The 22,916-nt window shown below is 39.5% G+C and overlaps 1 long non-coding RNA gene across 1 annotated transcript in view; it reads left to right on the forward strand.

The window, feature by feature from the left end:
- Positions 1-22,916, forward strand: part of LOC121817520 (uncharacterized) — a 58,677-nt gene that overhangs the window by 16,706 nt on the left and 19,055 nt on the right. The window contains exon 2 of the long non-coding RNA XR_006057469.2: positions 6,881-6,984. This is a non-coding gene — a long non-coding RNA (uncharacterized LOC121817520). The remainder of the gene's footprint in view (positions 1-6,880; positions 6,985-22,916) is intronic.

Here is a 22,916-nt window from a genome sequence, read left to right on the forward strand (position 1 = left end):
ATGTGGTGGTTAAATTTGTTATTTGTTTTACTTTCTTCTTACAAGTAGTAAATTTCATAGTATCTATTGAGCTGATGTGTAGACTTTTCTTAATGATGATAAACAAAGAGTAAAATTTATTGAAGACTTGGTATGAGGTGGGTATCATGTAAACACTTAATATATGATGCCTCATTTAACACTCATCACAATCTGATGTATAGATATGATAAAGACCCGTGTTTTGATAATGATGTAACTGAGGTTCAGATTTGACTTACATTCTAGGAGAATGTAAGTGATGAATCCAGAATTTGAACTATTCTGTACTTCAAAGTCCTTGATGGTACTTGTTCTACCATATTGCCTCTTGTGGATCAGAAAAATTGTATGAGTTATACACTAAAATTATTTTCTTTCTTTAAGGTTAGTATCATAATAGCTTTAAGTTAAAATTTTCATTTCTGGGAACTAACCCTTAGGAATAAGTTGATATGGTTCTTGAAAGTGAAAGTGAAAGTCACTCAGTCATGTCCAACTCTTTGCAATCCCATGGACTGCCAGACTCCTCTGTCCATGGAATTCTCCAGGCAAGAATACTGGAGTGGGTAGCTGGGTAGCTGTTCCCCTCCTCCAGGGGTGTCTTCCCAACCCAGGGATTGGACCCAGGTCTCCCTCATTGCAGGTGGATTCTTTATTGTCTGAGCCACCAGGGAAGTCCAAGAATATTGGAGTGTGTAGATATCCCTTCTCCAGGGGATCTTCTCTACCCAGGAATCAAACCAGAGTCTCCTGCATTGCAGGCAGATTCTTCACCAGCTGAGCTACCAGGGAAACCCATTATTAAGTCATGTCAATTCATGATTTACTTTCTAACAAAGTCATTTTCAAAGATTCTTCATCTAGTTACATACAAACATCCTCATATACACATATATACATAGCTAACTCAAACAAACTTTAAATTCTTTCTCTTTTTAAAATTCTTGTGAAGATAACATTATGGCATATACATTTTTCCTGCTAAATGTAAAGAAGTTATTTTGATAAAATTATATGTATTATTAAAATGAAGACGTTTATTCATTTGTGGGTCAATAATTATGTAATTTTAAAAAGTTTTATAATTAACACATATATTTGATAATATAGAACCCTAACAAAGGTTTTTAAAAATTATATTCTAAAAATGAGGATAAATTTTACATTTTCATAGTCAGACATTAAGACTGTTTTGTGCCTAAAACATTTTTATAGGCTTATTATCTTATTCAAATGTATATTTACCTATCATAAAACAAAATAACAGCTATATTAAAATGTGCTTTTGTGGGCAAAGAAATGATAAAAAAGAGTTGCTGTGCCTTTCTATTTATCTTAATGGTTGCTATTGTCAACATAATCTAATGATTAGAAACTTTTCTTTATGAGGGTCAGGAGAAACATTTTGTTTGAAAAATACTTTTGGGGAGAACCTGAAAATAGACATGGTCTTCATGATTTAAAGCAGAAGAGGGCTTTGGCAAACATTTTATGGGCGGGTGTTCCACAGAAATTTTGGAGTGTCCCTTTGGAGAGTAAAACTTGCAAATTTTACTTTATGGTTTTTGTATGAAATCTGACTGCAAGTAAAACCACTTTAATCCTTGCATTTAAAATTTTTGGTTTCCTGTGAACAACCTTATCTTGTTTCATCAAAAACTTGCCAAACTTAGAGGAAATATCTTCTTTCATGTAACTTCTTTTGCAGTTTTTGACACTAGAATTTTATCAGTGTGTTTCTTTTACATTGTTTTCTTTCAATCTATACTTTCATTGTTAGATCCCGTCTAAGGAATAGGAGTTCTTATCTTTTCTTTCTGCCTTGTGGTTGAATTATTAGGATACACTTTTCAAAATCAGAACAACAAAAGTTTAGGAGAACTGATAATCCTGGAAGTGACTGAAGAGATACTTAAGTGCAAGCATTCTGTGTGCATGCTCAGTCACGTCTGACTCAAAGCCGTAGGGGTCCCCAAAACTTGACAGGATCCTCTGTCCATGGAATTTTCCAGGCAAGAATACTGGAGCAGGTTGCCATTTCCTGTGCCAGAGGATCTTCCTGGCCCATGGATGTACTGTGTCTCCAGCACTGGCAGGTGGATTCTTTACCACTGCACCACCCATAAGTGTGCAGTGTAAGCATATCATGTGGTTAAATTATTTATCATTTAGATGCCTTTAAAAGGCTATTTTCTGCTGACTGTTTTGATTCTCTTTTTTTCTACTTCCCCAAAGATAGCCCTTATGGCATATACTTTTTTCCTACTAAATCTTGAGCTTAATTTGATAAAAATATATATCATTAAAATAAAGTTATTTATTTGTGGGTCAATAATTATATAACTTTTGAAGTTTTAAACATGATGATGTGATCACTAATCTAGAGCCAGACATCGTGGAGAGTGAAGTCAAGTGGGCCTTAGAAAGCATCACTATGAACAAAGCTAGTGGAGGTGATGGAATTCCAGTTGAGCTGTTTCAAATCCTGAAAGATGATGCTGTGAAAGTGCTGCACTCAATATGCCAGCAAATTTGGAAAACTCAGCAGTGGCCACAGGACTGGAAAAGGTCAGTTTTCATTCCAATCCCAAAGAAAGGCAATGCCAAAGAATGCCCAAACTACCGCACAATTGCACTCATCTCACATGCTAGTAAAGTAATGCTCAAAATTCTCCAAGCCAGGCTTCAACAATACATGAACCGTGAACTCCCTGATGTTCAAGCTGGTTTTAGAAAAGGCAGAGGAACCAGAGATCAAACTGCCAACATTCGCTGGATCATCGAAAAAGCAAGAGAGTTCCAGAAAAACATCTATTTCTGCTTTATTGACTATGCCAAAGCCTTTGACTGTGTGGATCACAATAAACTGTGGAAAATTCTGAAAGAGATGGGAATACCAGACCACCTAACCTGCCTCTTGAGAAGTCTGCATGCAGGTCAGGAAGCAACAGTTAGAACTGGACATGGAACAACAGACTGGTTCCAAATAGGAAAAGGAGTACATCAAGGCTGTATATTGTCACCCTGCTTATTTAACTTATATGCAGAGTACATCATGAGAAACGCTGGACTGGAAGAAACACAAGCTGGAATCAAGATTGCAGGGAGAAATATCAATAATCTCAGATATGCAGATGACACCACCCTTATGGCAGAAAGTGAAGAGGAGCTAAAAAGCCTCTTGATGAAAGTGAAAGAGGAGAGTGAAAAACTCAACGTTCAGAAAACGAAGATCATGGCATCTGGTCCCATCACTTCATGGGAAATAGATGGGGAAACAGTGGAAACAGTGTCAGACATTATTTTGGGGGGCTCCAAAATCACTGCAGATGGTGATTGCAGCCATAAAATTAAAAGACGCTTACTCCTTGGAAGAAAAGTTTTGACCAACCTAGACAGCATATTCAAAAGCAGAGACATTACTTTGCCGACTAAGGTCCGTCTGGTCAAGGCTATGGTTTTTCCTGTGGTCATGTCTGGATGTGAGAGTTGGACTGTGAAGAAGGCTGAGCGCTGAAGAATTGATGCTTTTGAAGTGTGGTGTTGGAGAAGACTCTTGAGGGTCCCTTGGACTACAAGGAGATCCAACCAGTCCATTCTGAAGGAGATCAACCCTGGGGTTTCTTTGAAAGGAATGATGCTGAAGCTGAAACTCCAGTACTTTGCCCACCTTATGAGAAGAGTTGACTTATTGGAAAAGACTCTGATGTTTGGAGGGATTGGGGGCAGGAGGAGAAGGGGATGACCACGGATGAGATGGCTGGATGGTATCACGGACTCGATGGATGTGAGTCTGAGTGAACTCCAGGAGACAGTGATGGACAGGGAGGCCTGGCGTGCTGTGATTCATGGGGTTGCAAAGAGTTGGACGTGACTGAGTGACTGAACTGAACTGAACTGAACTGATAGTTAACAAATATATTTGATAATATAGAAACCCATCAAAACCCATCATTGAAATGATATTATAAAAATGAAGATAAGTTTTACATTTTCAGAGTCATATATTAAGATCATTCTTTTAAAAAATTTATTATTATGATTTTAACAATGTTGTATTAACTAACAGTTTCAGGTGTACAGTAAACTGATTCAGATACACACACATACACGTATATATATATTCTTTTTGAGTTTTTTTTCCTTTTAAGTTATTACAATACATCATATTGAGTTGAGTTGCCTATATAGGCTTCCCTGATGGCTCAGATAGTAAAGAATCTTCCTGCAATGTGGGAGACCTTGGTTTGATCCCTGGGTTGGAAAGATCCCCTGGAGAAGGGAATGGCAACCCACTCCAGTATTCTTGCCTGGAGAATCCCATGGACCGAGGAGCCTGGTGGGCTACAGTCCATGGGGTTGTAAAGAGTCAGACATTACTGAGTGACTAACACTTTACATACAGTGGGCCCTTGCTGGTTATCTTTCGTTCTATTAATATGTGCTAGATGCTCAACATCACTCATTATCAGAGAAATGCAAATCAAAACCACAATGAGGTACCATTTTACACCAGTCAGAATGGCTGCTATCCAAAAATCTACAAGCAATGCTGTAGAGAAAAGGGAACCTTCTTACACTGTTGGTGGGAATGCAAACTAGTAAGCCACTATGGAGAACAGTGTGGGGATTCCTTAAAAAACTGGAAATAGAACTGCCTTATGACCCAGCAATCCCACTGCTGGGCATACACACCGAGGAAACCAGAATTGAAAGAGACACGTGTACCCCAATGTTCATCGTAGCACTGTTTATAATAGCCAGGACATGGAAGCAACCTAGATGTCCATCAGCAGATGGATGGATAAGAAAGCCGTGGTACATATACACAATGGAGTATTACTCAGCCACTAAAAAGAATACATTGGAATCAGTTCTAATGAGGTGGATGAAACTGGAGCCTATTATACAGAGTGAAGTAAGCCAGGAAGAAAAACACCAATACAGTATACTAACGCATATATATGGAATTTAGAAAGATGGTAATGATAACCCTGTATGTGAGACAGCAAAAGAGACACAGATGTATAGAACAGTCTTTTGGACTCTGTGGGAGGGGGAAAGCGTGGGATGATTTGGGAGAATGGCATGTAAACATGTATAATATCATATAAGAAATGAATCACCAGTCCAGGTTCGATACAGGATCCTGAGATGGTATGGGAAGGGAGGTGGGAGAGGGGTTCAGGATGGGGAACACATGTACACTCTTGGCGGATTCATGTTGATGTGTAGCAGCACCAATACAATATTGTAAAGTAATTAGCCTCCAATTAAAAAAAAATCCCACAAGCCTGAATAAACCTTGGAGAAGGATATATGTGGCAAGAGAAATTGGCTGATTATAGTGAGCTTGAATTTTACATCAGTACAAAAAGCTTATGGAAAAAACAACCAATAAAATAATATCAGATAGTGATGAGTTGAGCACATGAAACCAGAGGATTTGATGGAATGTGACTGGCATTGCATTGGATATACTTTTTATTTGATGGTCAAGGAAATAGGATTGCCATATAAAATACAGTAATCTCAGTTAAACTTGAATTCAGATAAACAACAAATTTTTAGAAATAATGAGTATGTCCCAAATATTGGATATATATACATACCTATACTTAGTATTGTTTAATGTTTATCTGAAATCCAAATTTACTTGGAAGACGTGTATTTTTGCTAAATCTGACAACTCTACAAGGAAGGCCTCTCTGAGGAGGTGATGTTTGAACTGAGATCTGGATGATAAGGAACCAACTATCAAAGCATGAGCAAGGAAAGAATTGCAAGCAGACAGAACTGAGGTTAAGAGTCAGGAAAGAGCTTGATGGATTCAAGAGAAACACAATTTACTGTAGCTGGGTATCTGACAAAGATGACCATGGCATGAGATGAGCAGGGAAAGTAGGTGAGAGCAGACCAAATACTTGTTATGCTGCACCCTGCAGACCTACAAGGCTTGCCCAGCTTCAAGACAGAAGAAAGAGTCCAGGGTCAACAACAGAGACATCAGCGGCTTAATGGATGAGGGCCAATTGCTGAAGCCAGGTCCTGGAGTGGCACCCCATGTGTGTGGCAGAAGACAGGCAGGACGTGATGGCAATCTTAGCTGTGGGAGGGGAAGGTTGGGGTGAGGGGAAGGGGAGATTACCAGTTATAGGGGAACCGATGTCAGGTGGGCTCCTTAGTTACCAGGGAAAGCAGTAGAGCGGCATGGCCCTCACCACCTCTTTGGTAAGAACAGTCAGTCTGGGGCCTGGGGCAAGAATGTAGGAAGGTTAGTCGTGTGCTTAGGGTATATTAAACAGGTAGTAGTTGGGTAGGGATGTACACGGAGCAAGAGAACAGCCATCTCCAGTGGACTGACCATTTAGAATGGGGAAAATTTAGATTTTATTCTAAGTGCTGTGGGGCTTACCAGTGGCTCAGACAGTAAAAAATCTGAGGTTCAGTTCCTGGGTAGGGAAGATCCCCTGGAGAAGGGAATGGCTACCCACTCCAGTATTCTTGCCTGCAGAATCCCACAGAGGATCCAGGCGGCTATATTCCATGGGGTTGCAAAGAGTTGGCCATGACTGAGCAAGTACGCACACACCCATGCTAACTGCCATAATTAGCCACTTGAGGATTTTCAGCCAGGGTATTGTGTGTGTGTTGTGTATGTGTAGGGAGGCTTGTGTATGTGTAGGGAGGATGGGGATGATGTGTGTGGCATAATACTGATTTACGGCACAAAAATGGACCCTAGAGAATGGATTGTAGAGCATCAAGCGTGGAGGCAGGGAGGCTGGTGAGGATGTTGTCACAGTGGTCCACGCTGGAAGGCATGGAGAGAAATGAAATAATTCTGTGTCTGTTGTAGGTAGAGCCATCAGAGCTTGCTAATGGACTTGCTGTTGAGCAGTGATGAAAAGAGAACTCCATCTTCACTTAGCATGAAAGCCTATGGTTCAGTGTCTGACATCTGTAAGTACTCAATAAATATTGGTTTTACTAGGCTTATTGTATATAGGGAATTAAATTTATTTATAGTAAAATCGATAATGGAAATGCCATGGGCTTATTAAGATCTTTGGCAGTTTTAAGTTAAGAGAAATTCTTCAAGTAATGTCTTTCTCTAGTCTCAAATTTCTAAGGCTTTAAGTCAGATTCATAAAGTAATACATTTCAAGATACAAGAGCTGATTATCTTTCTGAGCAGTGATTCACAATCATGGAGCAATAACATCAGACTCTGTGGGGAGATACATGTATGTCTTTAAAAAGTATGTTCAGTACATAGAAGTACTTAGGTTTACATCTGAAAATTAAAAGAAACCTGTTACTTTAATAACACAAATTATGAAAAAGTAAAATTCAATAGAATCTTAGTTTGTTTGGTTATAGAGAAGTCATAATGACCCTCAGTTGGGATATTCTTTACCAAGAAGGACAATATTACAACTTCTGGAGACGAAAATGTTCAATCAGCTGTGCTGCAAGGGGAGCTCAAGGCATTCCTACTTTACTATCCAAGATACAGTAGCTGTGGCCTGGTCAAGGACAAAATGGAGCTGTCAAGGGCACATCACGAATTTTTTAATTCATACAATACAGTCAGAGTTCATTCTTTCCAAGGTTCATTCTGTTGCGTTTCTTCTCTCCCATGCCCTTGTTGTCTCGGGAGCCTTCCGGTTCCTCTTGCTTGTGATGATCAGAGTGAAGTGTTAGGCATAAGGGTGCTCTCTTTCTTTCTCTTCTTAATATTAGAGCAAAAAGATTCTAATTACCAAGAACTGTGAGATATGGTGAGGGTATAGGGGTCATGGGCCAGGTTTCTAAAAGTCTTTTAGTCTAGATCTTATTCTAAATGGGCCAGAGAGATTCTTGAACCCTACAAGGTACAGCTTGGCTCAATGAAGAAAAGGAGCAGATAGTAATTTGGAATTGAAATCTTAGCTAAATAGAGAATTTATTTACACAGAAAGCCCTTAAGTAGTTTGTAAAGTAGACTGTAGGATTTAGAGTCTGTCCTGATTCTGAGTTCCAGCTTAGTCACATTTAACTGGGGCATTGAACAAATTATCCAGTTCTCTGAGCCTTAGTTTGATCATTTATGAAATGATAATAAAAATGAGCATCCTCAGGACTGTTGGGAGAATTTAATAGAAAATGAGTGTGGTGGCTCTTAGCGCAGCTCTGCCTGTTCCATAACCTACACTCCATAAATTGTTGCTATTATTATAATTTACCTGAGTTCCTGAATTTCTTAGTGTCATAAGAAAATGAGACTTTCAGAAGTTGGTTGGAAGAAGAGATTTCATAAATCAGTTTAGGGGTAGCATATCTTGCAGAAAATAGGAAGGCTTTTTTGGAGTGACCCTCTTGGGTCACATTTTATGGTTGATGGAGGGAGTGTTAGAAACATAACTTTGAGGTAGAATCAAGAATTTCAACAACATACCTGTTTTTTTGTAAACTGCCTCATGATCTTAAGAATAACCATAAAATGACCTTAGGGGACAGTTCTATTATAGGAAGAAATAAAGAAATATATTTGAATGTCAAGACATTTGATACTGCTTGTAGTTTAAGATCCTGGAGCATCCTAGAAGACATCACTGCGATGTTTCAGTTCAGTTCCATTGCTCAGTTGTGTCTAGCTCTTTGCGACCCCACGGACTGCAGCACGCCAAGCTTCCCTGTCCATCATCAACTTCTGGAGCTTGCTCAACCTCATGTCCATCCAGATAGTGATGCCATCCAACCATCTCATCCTCTGTCATCCCCTTCTCCTCCTGCCTTCAGTCTTTCCCAGCATCAGAGTCTTTTCAAATGAGTCAGCTCTTCATATCAGGTGGCCAAAGTATTGGAGTTTCAGCTTCAGCATCGGTCCTTCCTATGAATACTCAGGACTGATTTCCTTTAGGATTGATTGGTTTGATATCCTTGCAGTCGAAGGGACTTTCAAGAGTCTTCTCCAACACCACAGTTCAAAAGCTGCAATGTTTAGTACAGTTTTATTTAGTACAATTTTCAGTGGAGTGGCCGTTTGGGTATTGTAGCAGAAAGTACCAGATGCTTACCAAAAGTCCTTCCACTTCTAGTAGCAGGACGCAGAGCAACACAGCTACCTGTGCTTTCCAGCCTGTGGTTAGGCCGGGCCATGTGACCATGTTGACTCCAGTGTAATCTGAATAGAAGTCGAGTGTGACACTTCTAAGCTTGCCCATAAAATCTTTCCTAAGTGCTTCTCCATGATTTTATTTCCCCTGGGATCCCATGGGATGGCAACATCCAGAGTGATTATAGAAGGTTTATGAAGGCAGCAGTGATTCTGAAAGCTAAGGTCCCTGAATGACTGGATGGAAAACCCCTAACATGTTGCTTATCCTTCCAACCTGTCATCCTGAACTTGAGGGAGAAAATAAATAAGAAACAATGACAAAAAAGTCCACTGTGGTTGAATTATTGTATTCTGGGTTTATTTGTTTTTACTTTCACCTACTGTAAACTTTTGGTCAAAATGATGTGTTAAGTTCATTCTTTGGAATTCATTATCTGTTCCAAATGTATAACAAAGATAGGGAAACTTTATTGAAAATATAAAAAATACAGAACTTGAAGCAAAATAGGCAAAAATGAAAAAGAAGAACAGGTGAATATAGAGAAGAACCAACAGGAAATATTGGGAATAAAAAAATGTGATTGTTGAAATGAAAATCCAACAGAGAAGATGACGTCTACATTGGTCTTAACTGACAAGCAAATAAATGGTTTGGAATATAACACTAAGGAATTAAACCAGAACTTAGCAAAAAGAAATGATGAGTTATAAAAATATAAAAAACATTTTAAGAGAAATGAAAGTTAGATTGAGTGACTTCAATATACATCTAACAGGAGTTTCAGAAGAAGATGGTTGGGTGAATGATAAAGAAGCATTGATTAGATAAATTGTGGCTGAGAATTTTTAAGATGTAATGAAATATATGCATCTTTACACTGAAAGTGCAATCTGAGTACTGAATAGGGTAATTGCTATTGCTAAGTCATTTCAGTCATGTCCGACTCTGTGTGACTCCATAGACAGCAGCCCACCAGGCTCCCCCGTCCCTGGGATCCTCCAGGCAAGAACACTGGAGTGGGTTGCCATTTCCTTCTCCAATGCATGAAAGTGAAAAGTGAAAGTGAAGTAGCTCAGTCATGTTCGACTTAGCGACCCCATGGACTGAAGCCTTCCAGGCTCCTCCATCCATGGGATTTTCCAGGCAAGAATACTGGAGTGGGTTGCCATTGCCTTCTCCAGAATAGGATAATAGTAGCAAGTAATCTGTGGGCTTCCCAAGTGGCACAGTGGTAAAGAATCGCCTGCCAGTGCAGGAGATGTGGGTTTGATCCCTGGGTCGGAAAGATCCCATAGAGTAGGAAATGGCAACCCACTCCAGTATTCTTTCTTGGAGAATCCCATGAACAGAGGAGCCTGATGGACTACAGTCCATGGGGCCACAAAGAATTGGTATGACTGAGAGATGGAACATTCACACATGCAGCAATTAGTCCACGCTGGGAGACAGTGAGATGAAACCACAGAAGGCTGAATAGACAGAGAAAACCTCAAGATCTATCAAAGAGAAAAGATAGTTTACTTATAAAGAACAATTACATTCCTAGCAGATTTCTTATCAGCAACAGGTTTCCAGATGAAAATTAACTAATATCTCTAAAAGAACTGAGAAAAAATTACTGTCAACCTTTATTTCATACTGGCTTTTTTTTTAAATTTTTTAAATTATTTTTTATTTTTTATTTTTTTAATTTTAGTTTTTTATTTTTTAAATTTTAAAATCTTTAATTCTTACATGCATTCCCAAACATGAACCCCCCTCCCACCTCCCTCCCCATAACATCTTTCTGGGTCATCCCCATGCACCAGCCCCAAGCATGCTGCATCCTGCGTCAGACATAGACTGGCGATTCAATTCACATGATAGTATACATGTTAGAATGTCATTCTCCCAAATCATCCCACCCTCTCCCTCTCCCTCTGAATCCAAAAGTCCGTTATACACATCTGTGTCTCTTTCCCTGTCTTGCATACAGGGTCGTCATTGCCATCTTCCTAAATTCCATATATATGTGTTAGTATACTGTATTGGTGTTTTTCTTTCTGGCTTACTTCACTCTGTATAATCGGCTCCAGTTTCATCCATCTCATCAGAACTGATTCAAAGCTATCCCTCAGGATAGACATTAAAGGAAGAAACTATTTACACCTTAATGGTAGGAAAATAAACCCACAGAAAGCATGTAGGATGTAAGAATCAATTGCGAAGCAAAATTTCCTAAAAATATGTGAATAAATGCAATTAATTCATGACTGTGAAAAAAACACAAGAAGAAGAATGTGAAAAGAAGCTCTAAGTAATAATATGATGATGAAAGAGAAGTCCAGTGGGTAGTCATATCATGTTAATCACTTGTTCAAGTGCCAGTCAGAGGTACTAAATAAGTCTGATTTTAAATGAACATTTATAGTGAAGTAATAATTTAAGGGAAAATTTTATGCAAGGATGGGCATGATAAAGGACAGAAATGGTAAAGACCTAACAGAAGCAAGAGAGGTTAAGAAGAAGTGGCAAGAATACACAGAACTATACAAAAAAGGTCTTAATTACCCAGATAACCATGATGATGTGGCCGTTTACCTAGAGCCAGACCTCCTGGAGTGTGAAGTCAAGTGGGCCTTAGGAAGCATTACTCCAAACAAAGCTAGTGGAGATGATGCAGTTCCAACTGAGCTATTTCAAATTCTAAAAGATGATGCTGTTAAAGTGCTGCATTCAGTATGTCAGCAAAAATTGGGAAACTCAGCAGTGACCGCAGGACTGGAAAAGGTCAGTTTTATTCCAATCCCAAAAAAGGACAATGCCAAAGAATGTTCAAACTATCACACAATTGCACTCATTTCACATGCTAGTAAAATGAAATCCTTCAAGCTAGGCTTCAGCAGTGCATGAACCAAGAACTTGCAGATGTGCAAGATGGGCTTAATAAAGGTAGAGGAACTGAGACCAAATTGCCAACTTTCATTGGATCATAGAGAAGACAAGGGAATTCCAGAAAAACATCTGCTTCTGCTTCATTGACTTCTCGAAAGCCTTTGACGGTGTGAATCATAACAAACTGTGGAGAATTCTTAAAGAGCTGGAAATACCAGACCACCTTACCTGCCTCCTGAGTAACCTGCCTCATGTTGCAAGAAGCAACAGTTAGAACCTTACATGGAACAAAGGACTGGTTCAAAATTGGGAAAGGAGTATGACAAGGCTGTATATTGTCACCTTGCTTATTTAACTTATATGGAGAATACATTATAAGAAATGCCAGGCTAGATGAAGCACAAGCTGGAATAAAGATTTTCAGGATAAATATCAACAACCTCAGATGTGCAGATGATACTACTTTAATGGCAGAAAGTAAAGAGGAACTAAAGAGCCTCTGATGAGAGTGAAAGCAGAGAGTGAAAAAACTGGCCTAAACTCAACATTCAAAAAATTATGATCATGACATCCAGTTTGATCACTTCATGGCAAATAGAAGGGGAAAAGGTCGAAGCAGTGACATTTATTTTCTTGGGCTCCAAAATCACTGTAGACAGTGTTTGCAGCCGTGAAATTAAAAGACACATGCTCCTTGGAGGAAAAGCTATGACAAACAAGGACAGTGTATTAAAAAGCAGAGACATCACTTTGTCAACAAAGGTTCATCTAGTTAAAGTGAGATTTGGACCATAAAGAAATCTGAGTGCCGAATAATTGATGCTTCCTAATTGTGGTGCTGGAGAAGACTCTTGAGAGTCCTTTGGACTGCAAGGAGATCAAATCAGTCAATCCTAAAGGACGTCAATCCTGAATATTCATTGGAATGACTGGTGCTGAAGCTCCAATACTTCGTCCACCTGATGTGAAGAGCAGACTCATTGGAAAGGACCCTAACGCTGGGAATGACTGAAGGCAAAAGAGAAGAGGGTGGTAGAGTATGAGATGTTTAGATAGCATCACTGACTCAATGAACATGAATTGAGCAAACTCAGGGAGATAGTGAAGGACAGGGAAGCCTGGCATGCTGCACTCCATGAGACTGTAATGAGCTGAACACAACTTAGTGACTGAATAACAACAACAACTTTAGCAGTGGAAACTCAATGGTGCAACACAATTTATTTCTTGATAATCTATATTCCAGTTAGGGGTAGATATGGTTCATGGTGATGTCTCTGTTCCACGTTGTCATTCAACAAACCAGATTCATAAATTCTTTACCTTCAACAGAGGCTTTCTAAAACTTCCCTAGGGCATTGACACATAGCTGGTGAGGGGTGGAGGTGGGGGGAAATGGAGGTTCTAATGGACCAGACTTAGGAGTGGCATGCCTCATATCTATATACATTCTATCTGCTTAGCTAGAGCTCAGTCCTATATCCCTGTCTTCTCAACTTCAGAGGAGGCTGGCACAGATAGTTTAGCTGTGTGCCCAGGAGAGGAGCAAAATAAGTTTTATGACTGTTAGCAAATCTCTGTCACTGTATTTATTTCAACAATTAAAAGTAACACCCAGAGGAACTTCCAAACTTGCAGAAGAAAAAAAAGGATCATAGAAATTTTTATTCACTCAATAGAAGGGCAGGAAAGGGGGCAAAAAGCAGCAAGGAAAGAGGATGGCAAACAGAAAATACAAAATAAAACAGGAGAAATCACTCCAAAGATATCAGTAATCACAATACATATAAATACAGTAACAAGCCAATTCAAACAATCCAGCACCACTGGATTCTTACAAGGCAAATTCCTAAAACAAACCCACACATGAAGTTTGAAAATTAGAGGCATGCGTGGAAAAGGTGTCTCAGTCAATGATAACAGAAGGAAAGTTCAAGAAGCATTATTAATAGTACACAAAACAGAATTTGAGACAAGTTTTATAGAAATAGAGAAAAATTTGTTGAACTAAGTATTTTCACTTTTTTCCTTAATAAAAATTATCTCTGAAAATTCTGACTTCTAAGAAGGGGAATTACCTTTTTGGAAATAGAATTTTCTTAATTGAAAACTTCTGAAATTTTAGTGTTCTCACACATTTTGGCAATAATCTCTATGACCTATAAAAGGTGAGGGCTGCCAGGTGGCGCTAGTGATTAAGAACCTGCCTGCCAATGCAGGAGACATAAGAGACTTGGGTTTGATCCCTGGGTCGGGAAGATCCCCTGGAGGACGGCATGGCAACCTCCTCCAGTATTCTTGCTGGAGAATCCCGTGGACAGGGGAGCCTGGCGGGCTACCAGTGCATAGGGTCGCACAGAGTCGGATATGACTGAAGCGAATTAGCACACACGCACCACGTGCATGGCAGAAGCTAACACTACATGTAAAGCAATTATCCTTCAATTAAAAAAAAAAAAGAAAAGCTCCTTTCATTTCTCCACTAGAAGAAATGGCTGCTCATCTGTGGGCAAGTTTAAGCTACATTTAACTATGCATGTTAGTTGTTTTCCTAAGTAGATCATTTACAAATGCATATTGAGCACTTACTTTAATACATGCTGTTGAGAGCTGGACTTAGGAAGACGGTGAGGCCTGACTCTCTCCAGGCACACGTGGACCAGTGAGGGAGATTCGCACCCGGCCGAGCAGCGTGGGAAATGCAGCGCTTGCACTAACTCGTGATGTGGGCGAAGAGCAATGGTGGTGTCTACATGCAGAAACCAAATAGGCTGTTGAGTGGATTTACCAGATTAGCTTGATTCCTATTGTCTTGTTGCTGCTTTTCAAACTGATAACGAATAAAGAAAACAAAGCAGGCCATGCACGAATGTATAGAAAGTTGCTCCTAGAAAATTATTTTGACCAGCTCTCGAGAATCAAGGTCAGTTTAAATGTCCTCTGTCAGTTAAGACTTTTCTGAAGAATACAGCTACAAATGGCAAACAGGCATCCTGGGAACAAACTGACTAGTACATGTGAGCCTTGCTTTACTTGTTATCTTAGTCATTGTTTCTCATGTTTTGAGGTCTCAGACGGCCATGTGAGTCAATGAACCACATGTAACCAAGGACAGAAGGTTCTGGTTGAAGGCTTTTTTTTTTTTTTTTTCTTTTCTTTCACAATATTAAAACAAAAGATTGAAGGACGGGACCTTAAAGATGAGAGAGACAGAGAAAATATTTCTTCACCTCATCTGGATACTAAAATGTCCTTTCTCTTGCAAGCTTTATCTACTTTCAGAGATGCTTTGTTGACTTGAAATGTACTTATTCTGCTGGCGGACCATCTAGTTATTTAATGCTCTGTAATAAACCACACCAAAGCGTAGTGGCTTAAAACAACACTGTTCACTTTGCTTACAAATCTGCCATTGGGGCAGGCCCTGGCAGAGATGACTGTTCTCTTTTCCACATGATGTCAGCTGGGGCAGTTTGCGGCTGGTGGATCCGCTTCCAAGATGGATTGTTCCATGGCAAACAAGCTGGTGCTGATTGTTAGCTTGTAACTCAGCTGGGGAATAAGGCTGGGGGTCTTGTTTCCTTTCTGTTTGGGCCTCTCCCTTGGGATGCTTGGGTTTTCTCAAAACACGGTATCGGGGTTCCAAGAGCAAATATTCCAAGAAGCAGGAAATAGAACCGTTAGTCTATTAAGGTCTAGGCCCAGAAACTGTCACAGCTTTATTTCCAGAATCTATGCATCAAAGTAGATACAGAGCCCATCCACCTTTGAGAGAGAGGAATATAGACCCCACCTCTCTATTGGAGGAGTGTCAAAGTATTTGTGGATGCTTCTAATAGACCACGAACGCCAGGCCCTGTCTTGTTTCTGTCACTGCTAATCATGATACAAGTCTTGGGGCCAAACACATTGGAAGGGCAGAGACATACAAAGGAATACAGCAAGCTTTTGCAACCATAAATAATTCTTGCTGCAGTTTGATTAACAATGCTGTCCCCTAAGGAATGCTTTTGTTGTTGTAAGGATGTAGCTGCACGGGTAACGGGTTTCAAAGATTTCTCTCAAGTCAGTTTCAGTGAACGCATCATCTAGAAGTTACTACCTTTGACCTGTCTTTCTTTCTACACTCGTATCTGCTAATTTCAGATTCTAATTTTGTTTCCTCCTATTCATTGCTCTGTGCTCATTTCTCAGACTTGGATGATTATTTTTTTTTCCCCCTTCTGTTTATTTAGTCTGCACAGCCAAATCTCCCCACCCCCCTTTTCTTAAAAGTCTTCTCTTACGTCTATTACTCTGTGATTTAAACAAATTACAGATGTGGTGAAAATATTTGGCCTCCTAATTTGACTCTCAAAGAACATATTGAGAAGAAAAATGATTGATTTAAAATGTGATATCATAGGAAAAACTAAAGTGAATGGGAATATCTTAGCATCTTGAGCCAAGACATTTTTTATTCGAATCATTTATTTGTTCAGGCTGCTGGATACTACTGTATACCTAAACATACTTTCAACTGTTTATTTGTATCTTGAAGATTCATGTCAATTATAAGTTTATCAAGACCATAAGGAGTATTTATTTATCATTTATTGAAGTATAAGTTGATTTACAGTATCATATATAGTTTCATGTATATAGCATAGTGATTCAGTTATGTATTATATATATGAATATATATATATGATCCCCATAGTGATTCAGTTATATATTATATATATGAAAAAATACATGTATATATTTTCATATTCTTTTCCATTATAGGTTTTTTACCAGATATTAAATATAGTTTTCTTGCTATACAGTGGTGGTAATGGTGGTTTAGTCAACAGTAAATCCTTATCTATTTTATATACAGTAGTGTGTATCTATTAATCCCACACTCCTAATTTCTCTCTCCTTCTCTACCATTTTGCTTTGGTAACCATAAGCTTGTTTCGGTCTGTGAGTCTGTTCTGTTTTGTAAATAAATTCATTTGTATTGTTTTTTAGGTTCCACATATAAGTGGTATTTGTCATTCTTTGTCTTACTTACTTCACTTAATATAATAATCTCTAAGACTATAAGGAGTTTTGTTCAATTGTATCAGAGCCCTTGCCCACATGGGGATCTTAAATTAGTCTAAATGTAAAATTAAGCTGCTCTTAGTCTAAAAAATTTTAAAAAGTCTTAAAAATACTGAATGACTATCTTAAAGCTTTTCATTGATGACACATTCATTTCTGGATACTTACTTTGGTCTTAATTTGCCAAAATGACTTGATAATTCATTTCCAAAGGAAAAAAAGAGTAATTTTCTTCATGTCATTGTCCTCATTTTTTTCTTAAATAATAAATATCACAAAAGCAAAACGGTAAAAATATAATAAGGTTATTTTACATTATTATTTGCTGAAGGTCAGGTTCTAGAAGTACCTGTTCCTATCTTCTTGCTACTTATGTTCAAAGTAGAAATCCTTAGATTGGAATTTTATAATAGAGATAAGATTCTTATTAGCTAAAAACACACTTGTATTATTTTTCTGTGGACCGCTCACACTCTGGCAGCACATGAGACTATACTTAATTGGCTGTATGGGGGAACAAGTATCCGTGGTTAAATCTATTCCACAGGGAAAGACTGGAGTTGGTCCTGGGTGCTAATTAGATCTAGCACTGAGCACTTGCTTTGCGACTTCATGTTAAAGTTTAACATTCGCTTTAGCTAAATCAAGCTGTTATGTTAAAATATAGGAAAAAATATTACCTTAAACCATGTATCTTTTCAAATATAATGAACAGGGTGAGATTTTTGCAAATAGATAGAAGTTGTGATTGGTGAGAAGATCATTCATTCATTTAGCACACATTTATTAAATGCTTATTTGAGGTAGTTTTGGAACTTTTAATGGGAACCAATAGATAGTATTCCCTCTCTTGATGAGGTTTTAACAGGTTAATAGTCAAGTATTTACTGATTGCCTAAAAGGGCTTCCCAGGTGGCGCTAGAGGTAAAGAACCAGGCTACCAATGCAGGAAACCTGAGACATGGGTTCAGTCCCTGGGTCAAGAAGATCCCCTGGAAGAGGGCATGGCAACCCACTAGAGTATTCTTGCCTGGAAAATCCCATGGACAGAGGAGCCTGGAGGGCTATGGTCCATAGGGTCACAAAGAGTCAGATGTGACTTAGCACACACACTGTTCTAAAAGCTGGGATACAGTCATTAAAACTGACGTATTCCTGGACATACAGTTGGTTACATTCTAATAAAACAGATTGAATACTGAGGATGATCTTTATTAATAATAAAGTTAGAAAAACTTGGTTAGTGTGAGACTGAAATCGTCCATTAAATCCTGAGATTCATCAGACTTTCCAACACACCCAGTCTCAGACAGTGCCAGACCAAGATAGGCCTCCTCATGTGGAGGCAGACCTGTGCCTGAACCTAGCTCCTAGAAGAAGAAATGGGGAGAATGCCCAATTATTCCCGAACTCACCATTCCAATAAGCCATTCTCTCTCCCTTGGGGTGAGGTGAGTCAAGGCGAGAAGTGAGGTACATTTTAGGGAGTCTTATAGGTGTAGGGCACCCACATGTGTGCCTGCCTGCTTAGTCACTCAGTGATGTCCGACTCTTTGTGACACTTTGGACTGTAGCCCCTCAGGCTCCTCAGTCCATGGGATTCTCCAGGCAAGAATATTAGAGTGAGCTTGCCATCCCTTCCTCCAGGGGTTCTTCCCAACCCAGGAAGTGAACCCTTCCTCTCTTGTATCTGTTGCATTGCAAGCGTATTTTCATCCACTGAGCCACTGTGGAAACCCACTCCCCCTAATTCTATTTGTTGGGGGTCTGTGGTCTTAATTGCTCATGATAGACTCTGAGAGCCCCAAGGCCAGGGAAAAGCACAGGGCACCAAGTTTCCACTGCAGTGAACCACACGGGTAATAGCAATCTTCAACAAAACATCTCATTTTTCTGGGCAGATCAAATCTACAATGTTTACTAAGTAGCTGTGACATGTGGGTTTTGTGCTGGGTGACAGTACACACTGCAGCCCTCAAGGAGCTTCCTCCAGGGCAAACGCAGACAGACATTTACCAATAATAAGGCTACAGCAGAATTTGGAAAACATGCTTCTGGGAAGTATTTTAACAATAGGAATTGTGAAGCCTTCAATTAGGAATGCATTCACTCTAGGCCTTGAAGTTCCAGAGAAAATGTTTTATTTTCCATGGAGACTCCTTTGATTCCCATGGCAGAAATCAAAACCCCTTCCCTCTAAGTTCCCACTGTGTTCTCGTTAACATCTCTTATTGCATTTATTCTTCTTATACCTTATCTGCTAGTTGATTATCATGAACCTGTTATTTCTCCTTTACATCATAAGCTCATTATAGCCAGGCAGCATGCTTCTAACACAGGTTATATTCAAGAAATGTCAAGTGAATAAACAGTATACCTACAATGGAGACAATCTGTTGAAATGGTTATGAATATCTCTCTGGTTCTTTTTTTTTTCTGATGGAAAATTGAGGTGGTAACATCTTCACACCTCACCTTGTGTGTGAAGAAGTTATTCCAATGACTTGTCTGCCTAGTCCATGCATTTAATGTTCATTTACCCACCCTGGTTGTTTGCTGTTTTTTGAGTATCTGTCATTTGTGGCTCTTCATATACGATAGGAGAATTTCTGCTGGAATGATTATATAGACTTTGATCCAGAAGGAGACAAATAAGAGCTGTTTATTTTTGCAGTTGCCTTCTACGATTTGGAACTAGGAAACTCCATTATGCTTTTTCAACTCTTGTTATTTGTGGCTCTTTCTGTGATTTTATGGGCTATGCATGATTTGAATAGCACAAATATAATGAGAAACAGATCATAACAGTGCAACTAAATTTTTTAGAGAAAAATTATCTGTAGCTATCTGTTCCAAATTCTAAAGTCTATTTCCATTAAGATAACTGTGAAAGATTTGCTGCAGTATTTACTCAGTGTCTAAAATCACAAATAAACAATGTATGAATGGCACTGTAGAATCCCAAAGGTTTCTAAGTTTTCAGGGACTTGAATGTGTGATTGAAGACTTGGCAAGTTCGATAACCAGTGCTGGCAAATGCAAAAATGCTGAAAACCCCATTTTCACACTAGCTTTCTTACTGGTCTGGTCATCTTTGTAAAGTGTGGCTCTGATCTGAGTTGGCAAAACTTGTCTGGGTTTCATTTTACTTCTGAAATTCAGTGTTTCAATAGTGTGGTTTGGCTCCTGCTAAACTGCATTGAGAATTTTGGATGAAACTCCTTAGGTTTGAGGCTATGTGAATCACATCTGATGAAAAGGCATATTGACAGTGCTTAGCTCGTTTCAAGTTCCGCAGCCCTGTGGCAACTGTAATCCCTGCTACGCTCAGTATAGCCATCTGTTCTCCCTTTCATTCACTACTTGAGTTCTCATTAGAGATTTTTAATTGATTATATATGTGCAGCCTCTTTTATAGATGCCTAAGTTATGTCCTCTATGTCCTGTTAGCATGGAACTCAAATATCACTTTCCAATGTAAAGTGTACATTTCCAGGATAACTTGGAATCCTGGATAATTCTGTGGGACACCTAGGAAAACTCACTGGAGTGCAAATTATGAACTAAAGAGTAAATTTAGTAGACCTGTGGTTTGATTAAGTTCAGTTCAGTTCAGTTCAGTTCAGTTGCTCAGTCGTGTCCAACTCTTTGCGACCCCATGAATCGCAGCACGCCAGGCCTCCCTGTCCATCACCAACTCCCGGAGTTTACTCAGACTCACGTCCATCGAGTCAGTGATGCCATCCAGCCATCTCATCCTCTGTCATCCCCTTCTCCTCCTGTCCCCAATCCCTCTCAGCGTCAGAGTCTTTTCCAGTGAGTTAACTCGTCACATGAGGTGGCCAAAGTACTGGAGTTTCAGCTTTAGCATCATTCCTTCCAAAGAACTCCCAGGGCTGATCTCCTTCAGATTAAGTTAAGCTGCTCCAAATAATGAACCCAAAGAAATACATACACATCAGTGTTCCCAGGTTTCCAAGGAATCCCCAGGTCTCTCTTGCATGTATAATATTAGTGTGAATCATGTGTGCCTGAGGTTTGCTGTGCTCTAGACAGTGCTTCTCCACCCAGCAGAACACAGAATAGTCTTCCTCCTAATCCCCCAAGTTATCTGACCCGATTTGTCAGTACTAAACTGAGAATAACCTTGGTCTAGAGCTATTTACCAAGTAATCTTGAGTCTTGTTAATGAGTTCTTAGAGGGAGAGAGCAAAAGAGAGCGAGACAGAGAGAGGAAAGAAGAATTGGAGGACATTTTAAGACGTAGTAATTGCAGTTAAGTAACTGCAGATATTTCTCTGGGAGAGAATGAGCAAGGAAGTTACTTGGGTCTGACTGATGCCTGCACCTTAGTGAGGTTATAATGAGTTCAGGCTAGTCCTCATGTTTTAAGTTAAGAAAATTAAATTTGAGCAGTTCATCAAGGGTGATCAGATATCTGCAAGAGCTTTCACTTTGCTGCAGTGATCAGTCATTTAAATTGGACAATCTTCAATGTAAAAATGCCTTTCCATGTTAAGTGCCATTTCAGTTGAAGAAGTCCTATGAAGGGAGAGAATTCTACCAAATGGGATAATTACCAAGTTGAGAATATATTTTTCAGATCTCAGCTCTCAGGCTACATAACTTATTGCCTGATATTCAGAAATATTTAACACACATTTTGTGGCATTTACAGTGGGTCAGACACTGCAGGGGTTCCATTAGATTTTAAATATGTATGTTTTAATGATAGGTACACAGTAAATCTCTGCCTTGATCGAGCACCGTGGCACTAAGGAGCAGGTGCTGCAGGAGGGGTATAACTGGGAGAGCTCCATCCTGCTGGCTGCGTAAGGCTGAAGGGGTCCACTCCACAGTTCTTACCTTCCATCTCCTCTTATTCCCACCACTGTCCCTCCCCAAGTCTTGCCTCTTAGCAACTTTCATTTGCCACTAGAGTTCTGGTTTGCTTTTTGGTTCTCTATAGAAATGAAAGTGTTAGTCACACAGTAGTGTCCGACTCTTTCTAATCCCATAGACTGAAGCCCTCCAGACTCCTCTGTCCATGGAATTCTCCAGGCAAGAGGGAGTGGGTTGCCATTTACTTCTCCAGGGAATCTTCCAGATCCAGGGATTGAACCCAGGTCTCCTGCATTGCAGGCAGATTCTTCACGGTACTTACTATAAATTAATCATCTTCTTCCTCTGGCTGTGCTGCTCAGCTTGTGGAATCCTAGTTCTCCAAACAGGAATCAAACCTGGGCCCTTGGCAATGAAAGCATGGGGTCCTAACCACCAGACTGCCAGGAAATTCCCTACATTGACTTTCTTAAATGTTAGTTATGAGCTCGAAGCCCTTCGACTATAGAGCACTGCCTACTCAATAAAGTCCTAATTTCTGTCATCCAATTAATACTCTATCTGTCCCTAATTTTTCCTTGAAGCATGTATTTACATTGCTTTCCACATGCCGTAGGCTCCAGCCAGACGGAACCACTTGCCTGTTTTACACACTCCCACTGTGGGTTTTTTCCTGTTCCTTGTGTAAAGGTCACCCTGTCCCCCGTCACTGCCTGTACATGTCCTACCCTTTCTTCGAAGATCAGGTCAAACACACCATCCCCAGATCTCTTCAGCTGGAAGTTCTTTAACTCCTCTGAACTCTCCCTCCTGAAATTCTTTTTCCCCCCATGATACAAAATACTTTTTGCTTTTGATTTATGAGCAAGGAATCTGTTATTCCTTTAGAAAAGAAAGAAATTCTGTGGGAAGGGAGAGAGGCAGCATACAGAACAGTGGTCTCCAAGTGTAACATACATACAGATCACCTGGGAATCTTCTCAAAACTGGGTTCTGATTCAGGAA

The sequence above is a fragment of the Ovis aries genome, chromosome 1 (assembly GCF_016772045.2).
Source record: "Ovis aries strain OAR_USU_Benz2616 breed Rambouillet chromosome 1, ARS-UI_Ramb_v3.0, whole genome shotgun sequence".
Lineage (NCBI taxonomy): Eukaryota > Metazoa > Chordata > Mammalia > Artiodactyla > Bovidae > Ovis > Ovis aries.